Below are 12,445 nucleotides of genomic sequence, written 5' to 3'. Positions count from 1 at the left end.
CACTAATGGAGAAGTCCATTACATTAGATTGTGCCACAGTGTATCAGTCTCTGTGTACAATGTTCTCCTGGTTCTGCTCCTTTTATTCTGTAGCATTCCTGGAGGTTGTTCCAGTCCCCATGGAATTCCTCCAGTGCATTATTCCTTTGAGCACAATAGTATTCCATCACCAAGATACCACAATTTGTTCAGCCATTCCCCAATTAAAGGGTATCTCCTCATTTTCCAATTTTTTGCCACCACAAAGAGTGCAGCTATGAATATTTTTGTACATGTCTTTTCCCTTATTATCTCTTTGGGGTACAAACCCAGCAGTGCTATGGCTGGATCAAAGGGCAGACAGTCTTTTATCACCCTTTGGGCATAGTTCCAAATTGCCCTCCAAAATGTTTCGCTCAATTAACAATTCCACCAGCAATGCATTAACATCCCAATTTTGCCACATCCCCTCCAGCATTCATTACTTTCCGTTGCTGTCATGTTAGCCAATCTGCTAGGTGTGAGGTGATACATCAGAGTTGTTTTGATTTGCATTTCTCTGATTATAAGAGATTTAGAACACTTTTTCATGTGCTTATTAGTAGTTTTGATTTCTTTAACTGAAAATTGCCTATTGATGTCCCTTGACCATTTATCAATTGGAGAATGGCTTGATTTTTTGTACAATTGGTTTAGCTCTTTATAAATTTGAGTAATTAGACCTTTGTCAGAGGTTTTTGTAATGAAGATTGTTTCCCAATTTGCTGTTTCCCTTTTGATTTTAGTTACATTGGTTTTGTTTGTACAAATGCTTTTTAATTTGATGTAGTCAAAATTATTTATTTTACATTTTGTGATTCTTTCTATGTCTTGCTTGGTTTTAAAGTCTTTCCTTTCCCAAAGATCTGACAAGTATACTATTCTGTGTTCGCCTAATTTGCTTATAGTTTCCTTCTTTATGTTCAAGTCATTCACCCATTTTGAATTTATCTTGGTGTAGAGTGTGAGGTGTTGGTCCAAACCTAATCTTTCCCACACTGTCTTCCAATTTTCCCAGCAGTTTTTTTTCAAATACTGGATTTTTGTCCCAAAAGCTGGGCTCTTTGGGTTTATCATATACTATCTTGCTGAGGTCACTTACCCCAAGTCTATTCCACTGATCCTCCTTTCTCTCTCTCTTAGCCAGTACCAAATTGTTTTGATGACTGCTGCTTTATAATATAGTTTGAGATCTGGGACTGCAAGGTCCCCTTCCTTTGTATTTTTTTTTCATTATTTCCCTGGATATCCTTGATCCTTTGTTCTTCCAAATGAACTTTATTATGGTTTTTTCTAAATCAGTAAAAAAAAATTTTTTGGAAGTTCAATGGGTATGGCACTAAATAGATAAATAAGTTTGGGTAGGATGGCCATTTTTATTATATTGGCTCATCCTACCCATGAGCAGTTAATGTTTTTCCAATTGCTCAAGTCTAGTTTTAGTTGTATGGAGAGTGTTTTGTAGTTGTGTTCATATAGTTCCTGTGTTTGTCTCGGGAGATAGATTCCTAGGTATTTTATTTTGTCTAAGGTGATTTTGAATGGGATTTCTCTTTCTAGTTCTTGCTGCTGAGCTGTGTTGGAGATATATAGAAATGCTGATGACTTATGTGGGTTTATTTTGTATCCTGCAACTTTGCTAAAGTTGTTGATTATTTTGATTAGCTTTTTGGTTGAATCTCTAGGATTCTTTAAGTTGACCGTCATATCATCCTCAAAGAGTGATAGCTTGGTCTCCTCATAGACAATTTTAATACCTTCAATTTCTTTTTCTTCTCTAATTGCTACTGCTAGTGTTTCTAGTACAATGTTAAATACTAGAGGTGATAATGGGCATCCTTGTTTCACTCCTGATCTTATTGGGAATACATCTAGTTTATCCCTATTGCAGATGATGTTTTTGGTGGTTTTAAATATATACTGTTTATTATTTTTAGGAAAGGCCCTTCTATTCCTGTACTTTCTAGTGTTTTCAATAGGAATGGGTGTTGTATTTTATCAAAGGATTTTTCTGAATCTATTGAGATAATCATGTGATTTTTGTCAGTTTGCTTGTTAATATGGTCAATTATGTGGATGGTTTTCCTAATATTGAACCATCCTTGCATTCCTGGTATGAATCCTACCTGGTCATAGTGAATAACCCTTGTGATGACTTGCTGGAGTCTTTTTGCTAGTATCTTATTTAAGATTTTTGCATCTATATTCATTAGGGAGATTGGTCTACAGTTTTCTTTCCCTGTTTTTGACCTGCCTGGTTTTGGGGTCAGTACCATATTTGTGTGGTAAAATGAATTTGATAGAATTCCTTCTTTGCTTATTCTGTCAAATAGTTTGTATAATATTGGGATTAGTTGTTCTTTGAATATTTGATAGAATTCATTTGTGAATCCATCTGGATCTGGGGATTTTTTCTTAGAGAGTTCTTTGATGGCTCATTCAATTTATTTTTCTGATTATAGCATTGTTTAGGTAATCTATTCCCTCCTCTGTTAGTCTAAGCAATTTATATTTTTGTAAGTATTCATCCATATCACCTAGATTGCCATATTTATTGCCATATAATTGGGCAAAGTAATTTTTAATGATTGCCTTAATTTCCTCTTCATTAGAGGTGAGGTCTCCCTTTTCATCTTGGATACTGTGAATTTGGTTTTCTTCTTTCCTTTTTTTTAATTAGACTGAGCAGTAATTTTGTCTATTTTATTTGTTTTTTTCAGAGTACCATCTTCTAGTCTTATTTATTGAATCAATAGTTCTTTGACTTTCAATTTTATTAATTTCTCCTTTGATTTTTAGGATCTCTAATTTAGTCTTCATCTGAGGATTTTTAATTTGTTCACTTTCTAGTTTTTTAATTTGCATGTCCAATTCATTGACCGCTGCCCTCCCTAATTTGTTAATATAGGAACTCAAGGATATAAATTTCCCCCTGAGTACTGCTTTTCTTGCATCCGATAGGTTTTGAAAGGATGTTTCATCATTGTCATTTTCTTCAATGAAATTATTGTTTCTATGATTTGTTCTTTAACTAACCAATTTTGGAGAATCATATTGTTTAATTTCCAATTAATTTTTGATTTATCTCTCCAGGTACCCTTACTAATTATTATTTTCATTGCATGGTAATCTGAGAAGGTTGCATTTATTATTTCTGCCCTTTTGCACTTGTTTGCAATGTTTTTATGCCTTAACACATGGTCAATTTTTGTGAATGTACCATGTGCTGCTGAAAAGGTGTATTCCTTTTTGTCCCTATTTATTTTTCTCCACATATCTACTAACTCTAATTTCTAAGATTTCATTCACTTCTCTTACCTCTTTCTTACTTATTTTTTTTGTTTGTTTGATTTATCTAGTTCAGATAGAGGAAGGTTCAGGTCTCCCACTAGTATATAATAAAAATGACCATCCTACCCAAACTTATTTATCTATTTAGTGCCATACCCATTGAACTCCCAAAATATTTCTTTACTGATTTAGAAAAAAACCATAACAAAGTTCATTTGGAAGAACTCGCCCATAAAACACAAGCAAATAGTAGAATGGATCAGAATCCAAAACCCTACCATATGCTGTCTACAAGAAACACACACGAGGAAGGTAGATATGCATAGGGTGAAAGTAAGAGAATGGAGCCAAATCTATTGGGCATCAACTGATAAAAATAAGGCAGGAGTTGCAATCATGATATCTGACAAAGCCAAAGTAAAAATAAATCTAGTTAAAAGAGATAGTGAAGGTAATTACATCCTGATAAAAGGCAGTATAGACAATGGGGAAATATCAGTACTTAACATGTATGCACCAAATGGCCTAGCATCCAAATTTCTAAAGGAGAAACTAGTGAAGCTCAAAGATGAAATAGATAGAAAAACCTCCTAGAAGCCTGGAGAAATATGGAGGGCCACCTCCTCTATGACCAGGCTGCCTACTCTGTGTTCCCTCTCCAGTTCCTTCCCCACTGCCTGTGTTCGATGCTCTGAGCCTGGCACAGCCCTGCCCTCAAGGTATACCCTCCAGACCAGTGCCTTTGCCCGTCCAGAAGTTCCCGCTGCCACTGGAGGCTTAGTGCTCTAGTTGGGGGGGGGAGGGGTCCTGGGACCTTCCTTCTGTCTTCCCCTTAAACCCAAGTGTTCTCGAATTCTGGCTTTTGGGGGGCGTACTTTTTGAATTGAGTCCAGCAGGAGGGTTACTTGGTTCTGTCTTGTTGTTAGGTTTGATTTTCAGTCCCCTAGGAGCATTTAGTTTGTAATTGGTAAGGAAGGGTATTCAGAGGTCTGAACTTTTGCTTTGTCTATGCCACCATCTTGACTCCACCTCTGCTTTGCAAATCTTAAAACATTGTAAAAAGCACTTATTTAGTGCCTGCTATTTGGAAAGCATCTGACTCATAGTAGATACTTAATATTTTTTCCCTCCTCCTTCTCTTCCATTAGCTCTCAGCAAGACTGAGTGATTTGCTTATTGCTGCATATCTAGTAAGTGCTAAATCCAGGACCCAGAGAAGATATAAAAAGAACTCTTGTTGAAGTTGGGATTTGATTAGATGCTCCCTGAGATCCTTCCATCTCTGAGATTCTGGGATAAACCCTATGGTTCTAAATTTTATCTCTTCCTTGAGGTTCTCCCTGACTACCCCAGATCTTTCCCTCCTTGATCTGAGCAAATTTATCCTCTGTCTCATGCATTCTCTCCTCATCTGGTCCTGTTTCATGTTGTGTCCTATAGTTACTGCAACATACTTGAAACTAAAGGAAACTCCTTAAGACTATAAGTTGCAATTGCACTGGTAGAAGTTTCTTCCCAACAGAGCTCCTCAAAGGGACTAAATCACAAATTTAGATGAAAATAGACAAAAATAACACCATTAATTTTCTGTGCATTTTTGCCCCTATCTCCCAACTAATCAACTTGGAAAAGCCTTGAATGCAGGGACTGTCCTAAGCTCTTTTTGGATTCTTTTTGTAGGAGAAAGTACAGAGTATAAGAAAGCAAATCCGACTTGAAATCTAAAGACATGAATTCAAGTTGTGCCTCTGCCACCAACTTGTGGCTCCCTATTACCTCCAGGATTAAAAAAATACTTTGGTCTTTAAAGCTCTTATGATCTGGCCCCTTCCTACTTTTTCCAATCTTAAGCTTTACTCTTCTCTAGTCACGTTTTTTTAAACCCTTACCTTCCATCTTGGAATAACTACTGTGTATTAGTTCCAAGACAGAAGAGGGATAAAGGGCTAGGCAATGGAGATTAAGTGACTTACCCAGGGTCACACAACTAGGAAGTTTGTGAGGTCATATTTGAACCTAGGACTTTCCATCTCTAGGCCTTGCTCTCTATTGACTAAGCCACTTTGCAGACCCCAGGAGTATTGATTTGTTTACTGTTCTCAAAGATAGAGTGTGAAAGAAAAGGGTGGAAAGAAATGAAGGTTGGAGAGTACACTTGCCAGACAGAGGTGAGAATCTAAGTTCTGAGTGAAAGAGAAGACGACTAGAGCAGAAGGACATTAGTATGGCAGGAAATAACCAGGAAAGAATAACCTGACTCCAGGACAAGATAGATGAATGTCCACTAATCAGAAGTCAGGATCACAGGGATGGGAATAGCTAGAAACTGTCTGAGTTCACATTTGAACCCAGGACCTCTTGTCTCTAGATCTGGCTGTCAATACACTGAGCGACCGACCAGCCTCCATTCCCTCTTCAATTCATCTGCAAAAGATTGGGGCAAAGTGATTTAGTCATGTGTTTTGGGGGATGCTCCCCTAAGAATCAACCCAAGTCATGTAAGTCCAGAGCCTGGGGTCTTGGGGTGTGGGTTACAGCTATTCAGAGTTTACCATTCATCTGCACACACAAATCTAGGAAATAGAGGATGGATGTGGACTTACTAACCATAACTCTGTCACTGACATTAGTCACTCCATGGACAGGGAACCTGGCAGCATAGAAGGTACCCTGGGAGCCACGAAGGGTACTACTTAACTCAGGAAGATGACAGGACAGATCCAAATGAATGGTAAGGGAGGCTTTGAAAATGTAGAACTGGGTGTCATCGAGAGGAGAAAAAAAGACAATTCCAAGGGGGATCATTCACTTTGTGAGTAGTGCAACCATGGAAGAATATAACACAACTAAAGATAAGAGTGATTGTCATGAGAAAAGAGACCTTTTACCTACTGTTGATTGAAGTGAGGCATTGCTGCACAAAGTCATTGGCCTCAGTCTCTGTTCCAGACTCATCCAAGTCCAGTGGCAAGACAAAAGTCAGGATGACTGGTGCTGGCTCCAGATTTTGTGGATGACCCAGGCTTCTTTGATATTTAACCTAGCTTTAAGCTCTGTATAGTGCTTGCATCTGCTGTCCTCCTGGCTGATGGAACAAATTATTATCTACCCCTTCTTCTGGGGAAATCTTCTTATGCGTGGAGTATCCATGTCCTAGCTCACTGACAGGTCTGAGGCCTGATGGTTACCCCAACCTGATTTAGCCCTTCTACCAAGATGGTTTACCAGGATGTAACCATTGTGCATGCTGCGGCTTCTTGGAGCCACAGGTGAGAGCTGGGTGGTGGGTGGCCACCAAAGGAGAATGAACAGTGCCGAAAAGGGCTTAGCAAGATCTCAGAGTAGATGTACTAGTCTTATGTGAACACTCCTTATTCCTCACACATGAACATATATTCAATATAACTTAGTTTGGGAGGGATGGCATTAAGCATTGGAGAAATTGGGAAAGGCTTCATGTAAAAGGTGATGCCTGATCCAATGCCAGGCATGTGGGAGAGTCAAAGTAAATACATGGAGAAAGGAGATGGTATGTTATGTGTGAGGAACAGAGAGAGAGAGAGAGCCAGTGTGACTGGATCACAGTGTGGGAGGAGGAGGAATAGATGATGAGGCTGAAAAGATAGTCGGGACCTGGAAATATAAGCCTTTAAAAGCTAAACAGAAGTGTTTATATTTGATCCTTTGGCCTACAGGGAGCCTCTACAGTTAATTGAGTAAGGACTCTCGGCTTAAGGACAACAGCAGGAAGGATGGGTTAGAGAAGTTGTGTAGGCAAGAAGCTCTGTTAGGATTGTATTAGAACAGTGCGAGCAAGTTGAGAGGAGGACCTGCATCAGGGTGGCAGTGGCAGTGAGAAAGGAGATGAGAAAATGATGGATTATAGAGATTTTAGTCACAGACCCAGAAAGCCTGAGACAAGGCAAGCTCTCCCCACTTATTCTCCAGGACACTTGTTTTTGTTGTTATTGAATCATGTCTGATTCTTCATGATCTCATTTGGAGTTTTCTTGACAAAGATACTGAGGTGGGTTGCCATTTCCTTCTCTGGCTCATTTTATAGATGTGGAAACTGAGGCAGATGGTTAAGCAACTTGCCCAGGATCTCACAGTAAATGAGGGAGGACAGATTTGAACTCAGGTCTTCCCAACTCCAAGCTTAGCACTCTATCCACTGTGTCATCTAGCTGTATTCATCCACTTTCTCTCAGTTGGGTCTTGGTACCCTTTAGACCTACACCCTTCCATCTATGCTTATCCTGTTTCAGGAAAAAAAACTCTCGACTCCAAGAAAAATTTGAGGAGGCTACATTTACCCATTCCTATTTTATACACTGGGGAAATGAAGGTAAGGAAGGGTCCATGATTTGATGAGAATCACACAGCAAATGGAAGTAGAATATTTCTGGGTCTTTTTTTAAATTAAATTTTATAATATTTTATTTGATCATTTCCATACATTATTCATTAAAAAAAAGATCATTTTCTTTTCCTCCCCCCCACCCCCCATAGCCGACGCATGATTTCACTGGGTATCACATGTGTTCTTGATTCGAACCCATTGCCATGTTGTTGATATTTGCATTAGAGTGTTCGTTTAGAGTCTCTCCTCTGTCATGTCCCCTCAAACGCTGTAGTCAGGCAGTTGCTTTTCCTCGGTGTTTTTACTCCCACAGTTTATCCTCTGCTTCATAATAGTGTTTTTTCTCCTAGATCCCTGCAGATTGTTCAGGGACATTACACCGCCACTAATGGAGAAGTCCATTACATTCGATTATACCACAGTGTATTTATTAGTCTCTGTGTACAATGTTCTCCTGGTTCTGCTCCTCTCGCTCTGCATCACTTCCTGGAGGTCGTTCCAGTCCCCATAGAATTCCTCCACTTTATTATTCCTTTTAGCACAATAGTATTCCATCACCAACATATACCACAATTTGTTCAGCCATTCCCCAATTGATGGGCATCCCCTTGTTTTCCAGTTTTTGGCCACCACAAAGAGCGCAGCTATGAATATTCTTGTACAAGTTTTTTTGTCCATCTTTGGGGTACAAACCCAGCAGTGCTATGGCTGGATCAAAGGGTAGACATTCTTTTGTCACCCTTTGGGCATAGTTCCAAATTGCCCTCCAGAATGGTTGGATCAGTTCACAACTCCACCAGCAATGAATTAATGTCCCTACTTTGCCACATCCCCTCCAGCATTCATTACTTTCCTTTGCTATCATGTTAGCCAATCTGCTAGGTGTGAGGTGATACCTCAGAGTTGTTTTTATTTGCATCTCTCTGATTATAAGAGATTTAGAACACTTCTTCATGTGCTTATTAATAGTTTTGATTTCTTTATCTGAGAACTTCCTATCCATGTCCCTTGGCCATTTATCAATTTGAGAATGGCTTGATTTTTTGTACAATTGATTTAGCTCTTTATAAATTTGAGTAATTAAACCTTTGTCAGAGGTTTCTATGAAGATTGTTTCCCAATTTGTTGTTTCCCTTTTGATTTTAGTTACATTGGTTTTGTTTGTACAAAAGCTTTTTAGTTTGATGTAGTCAAAATTATTTATTTTACATTTTGTGATTCTTTCTATGTCTTGCTTGGTTTTAAAGCTTTTCCTCTCCCAAAGGTCTGACATGTATATTATTCTGTGTTTACCTAATTTACTTATGATTTCCTTCTTTATGTTTAAGTCATTCACCCATTTTGAATTTATCTTGGTGTAGGGTATGAGGTGTTGATCTATTCCTAATCTCTCCCACACTGTCTTCCAATTTTCCCAGCAGTTTTTATCGAATAGTGGATTTTTGTCCCAAAAGCTGGGATCTTTGGGTTTATCGTATACTGTCTTGCTGAGGTCTCTTGCCCCCAATCTATTCCACTGATCTTCCTTTCTGTCTCTTAGCCAGTACCAAATTGTTTCGATGACTACTGCTTTGTAATATAGTTTAAGGTCTGGGACTGCAAGGCCCCCATCATTTGTGTTTTATTTTTCATTATTTCCCTGAATATTCTTGATCTTTTGTTCTTCCAAATGAACTTTGTTATGGTTTTTTCTAAATCAGTAAAGAAATATTTTGGGAGTTCAATGGGTATGGCACTAAATAGAGAAATAAGTTTGGGTAGGATGGCCATTTTTATTATATTGGCTCATCCTACCCATGAGCAGTTAATGTTTTTCCAATTGCTCAAGTCTAGTTTTAGTTGTGTGGAGAGTGTTTTGTAGTTGTGTTCATATAGTTCCTGTGTTTGTCTTGGGAGGTAGATTCCTAGGTATTTTATTTTGTCTAAGGTGATTTTGAATGGGATTTCTCTTTCTAGTTCTTGCTGCTGAGCTGTGTTGGAGATATATAGAAAAGCTGATGATTTATGTGGGTTTATTTTGTATCCTGCAACTTTGCTAAAGTTGTTGATTATTTTGATTAGCTTTTTGGTTGAATCTCTAGGATTCTTTAAGTAGACCATCATGTCATCTGCAAAGAGCGATAATTTGGTCTCCTCCTTGCCTATTTTGATGCCTTCAATTCCTTTATCTTCTCTAATTGCTACTGCTAGTGTTTCTAGTACAATGTCAAATAGTAGAGGTGATAATGGGCATCCTTGTTTCACTCCTGATCTTATTGGGAATGCATCTAGTTTATCCCCATTGCAGATGATATTAGCTGATGGTTTTAGATATATACTGTTTATTATTTTTAGGAACGACCCTTCTATTCCTATGCTTTCTAGTGTTTTTTTTAAGTTATATTTTATTTGATCATTTCCAAGCATTAGTCATTAAAGACATAGATCATTTTCTTTTCCTCTCCCCCCACCCCCCATAGCCGACGCGTAAATCTAAATTTGATAATGGTTGGTTTAAGTCTCCCACTAATATGGTTTTACTGTCTATTTCTTCCTTCAATTCTCTTAGTTTCTCCATTAGAAATTTGGGTGCTATATTATTTGGTGCATACATGTTGATAGTGATATTTCCTCATTATCTAAAGTCCCTTTTAACAAAATATAATTACCTTCCCTATTCCTTTTGATCAGGTCTATTTTTGCTTTGGCTTTATCAGATATCATGATTACCACTCCTGCCTTCTTTCTGTCAGTTGAGGCCCAGAAGGTCTTACTCCATCCTTTAATTCTGACCTTGTGGGTATCTATCCACCTCATGTGTGTTTCTTGAAGACAACATATGGTAGGGTTTTGGATTCTAATCCATTCTGCTATTCGTCTACGTTTTACGGGTGAGTTTATCCCATTCACGTTCAAAGTTATGATTGTGACTTGTGAATTCTCTGGCATTTTGATATCCTTCCCTAATTCTAACCTTTCTTCTTCAGCTCTACCTTTTAGTCCAGTGATTTACTTTAAATCAGTCCCCCTTGGCCCCTCCCTTGATATGTTTCCCTTTCTAGTCCCTCCCTTTTTGTTCCCTCCCCCTCCCCCCTCTTCTTACCTTCCTTTTTTGTGTTCCCTCCCCCCTACCCCCCTTGGTTTTCCCTTCTCCCTTCCCTTGTTAGGTAAGATAGAATGCAAGATCCCAATTGATCTGGATGTTCTTCCCTCTCAGAGTTGATTTCCCTGAGAGTAAGGTTTAAGTAAAAACTCTCTTCCTCTCCTTCTTATAGGAGTTTTCTTCCCCTCCCCTTCCCGTGTGAATCTTTGTGTGAGAACGATTATTCTATTTGGTCTTTCTTTACCCCCTATTTACACATTACATTTTCCCCACATGTTAGTATACATAGATTGATATAAATGTAGTCCTTATAGAAGAGAGTTTGAGTAAAAGAAAAAAATAACATTTTCTCCTCTTCCCTTTCCTTCATATTTACCTTTTCAGGTATTCCATGCTCTTTGTTTTTTGATATCGAACTTTCCACAGAGCTCTGGTCTTTTCTTTGCTAAAACTTGGAAATCTTCTATTTTTGAATGCCCATACTTTCCCTTGGAAGTATATAGACAGTTTTGCTGGGTAGCTGATTCTTGGTTGAAGACCCAGCTCTCTTGCCTTTCTGAAAATCATGTTCCATGCCTTACGATCATTCAGAGTGAAACTTGCAAGGTCTTGTGTGACCCTGATTGGCATTCCTTTATATCTAAATTGTCTTTTTCTATCTTCTTGTAGGATTTTTTCTTTTCTTTGAAAGCTTTGGAATTTGGCAATTACAATCCTGGGAGTTGTCTTTTGGGGATTTAGTGTAGAGGGTGTTCTGTGAGCTCTGTCAGTGGCTGTATTTCCCCCTTGTTCTAGGATCTCTGGGCAATTTTCTTTGATTATATCTTGTATTATGATGTCGAGTTTGCTGTTTATTTCTGGCTTTTCTGGAAGTCCAATTATTCTTAAATTATCTCTTCTTCCTCTATTTTCCAAGTCTGTCACCTTGTCAGTGAGATATTTTATGTTCTCTTCTAATTTCTTGGTCTTTTGGCTTTGCTTTATTAATTCTTGCTCGTTGTCTTCCAGTTGCCTGATTCTGACTTTTAAAGCCTGGTTTTCCTTTTCACTTTGGTCAAATTGGTTTTGTAGATGCGTGAATTTCTTTTGCATTATTTCCCACTTTTCCTCCCAGAGGGTTTCCATCTTTTTGATCCTTTCTGTTTCAAATTCTTCATGGGTTTGTGGAGAGTTTCCATTTCCTTTGGAAGGTTTCGGAGCATTTGCTTGTGTATTGTCTTCTATCTCCTCTGTATTTTGTATTTTTGCTCCATAAAATGTGTCCAAAGTCGCCCCCTTCTTCTTGTTTTTCTTGGAATTTTGGGGCTTTTGTGCTTTTGTGGAGTTTGCCATCTCTGAGTGGGGAGGACTAGCTTTTCTTATCTCTGTCTGGTGTTCAGAGGTTTTAGCCCCAGGCAGATTGTCCGTTCTATGCAGTTGTTGTTCTGTCTTCATGGGGAAGCCAGGAATTGCTGGTGTTTCCGTGTTACTGCCCTCCTCGGTTCCCTCCCGATGCTTCTCCATTGCCTTACTTCCATGCTCTGAGCCTGGCTTGGGCCTTTCTGCGGGGTGTTTGTTTCTGTCCCTTAGCCGGCCAGAAGAGCCAGCACTCTGAGGGGCTAGGGGCCGCGACTTCCTGGAGCTCAGAGGGCTCCTGATAGGATTAGCTTTCCCTGGGTTGAACTGAGTATGCCCTGAGGCAGGGACCTTTC

The sequence above is a fragment of the Monodelphis domestica genome, chromosome 1 (genome assembly GCF_027887165.1).
Source record: "Monodelphis domestica isolate mMonDom1 chromosome 1, mMonDom1.pri, whole genome shotgun sequence".
Taxonomy (NCBI): Eukaryota; Metazoa; Chordata; class Mammalia; order Didelphimorphia; family Didelphidae; genus Monodelphis; species Monodelphis domestica.
The sequence above is the reverse complement of the archived record's forward strand: the minus strand, read 5'-3'. Positions refer to the sequence as shown.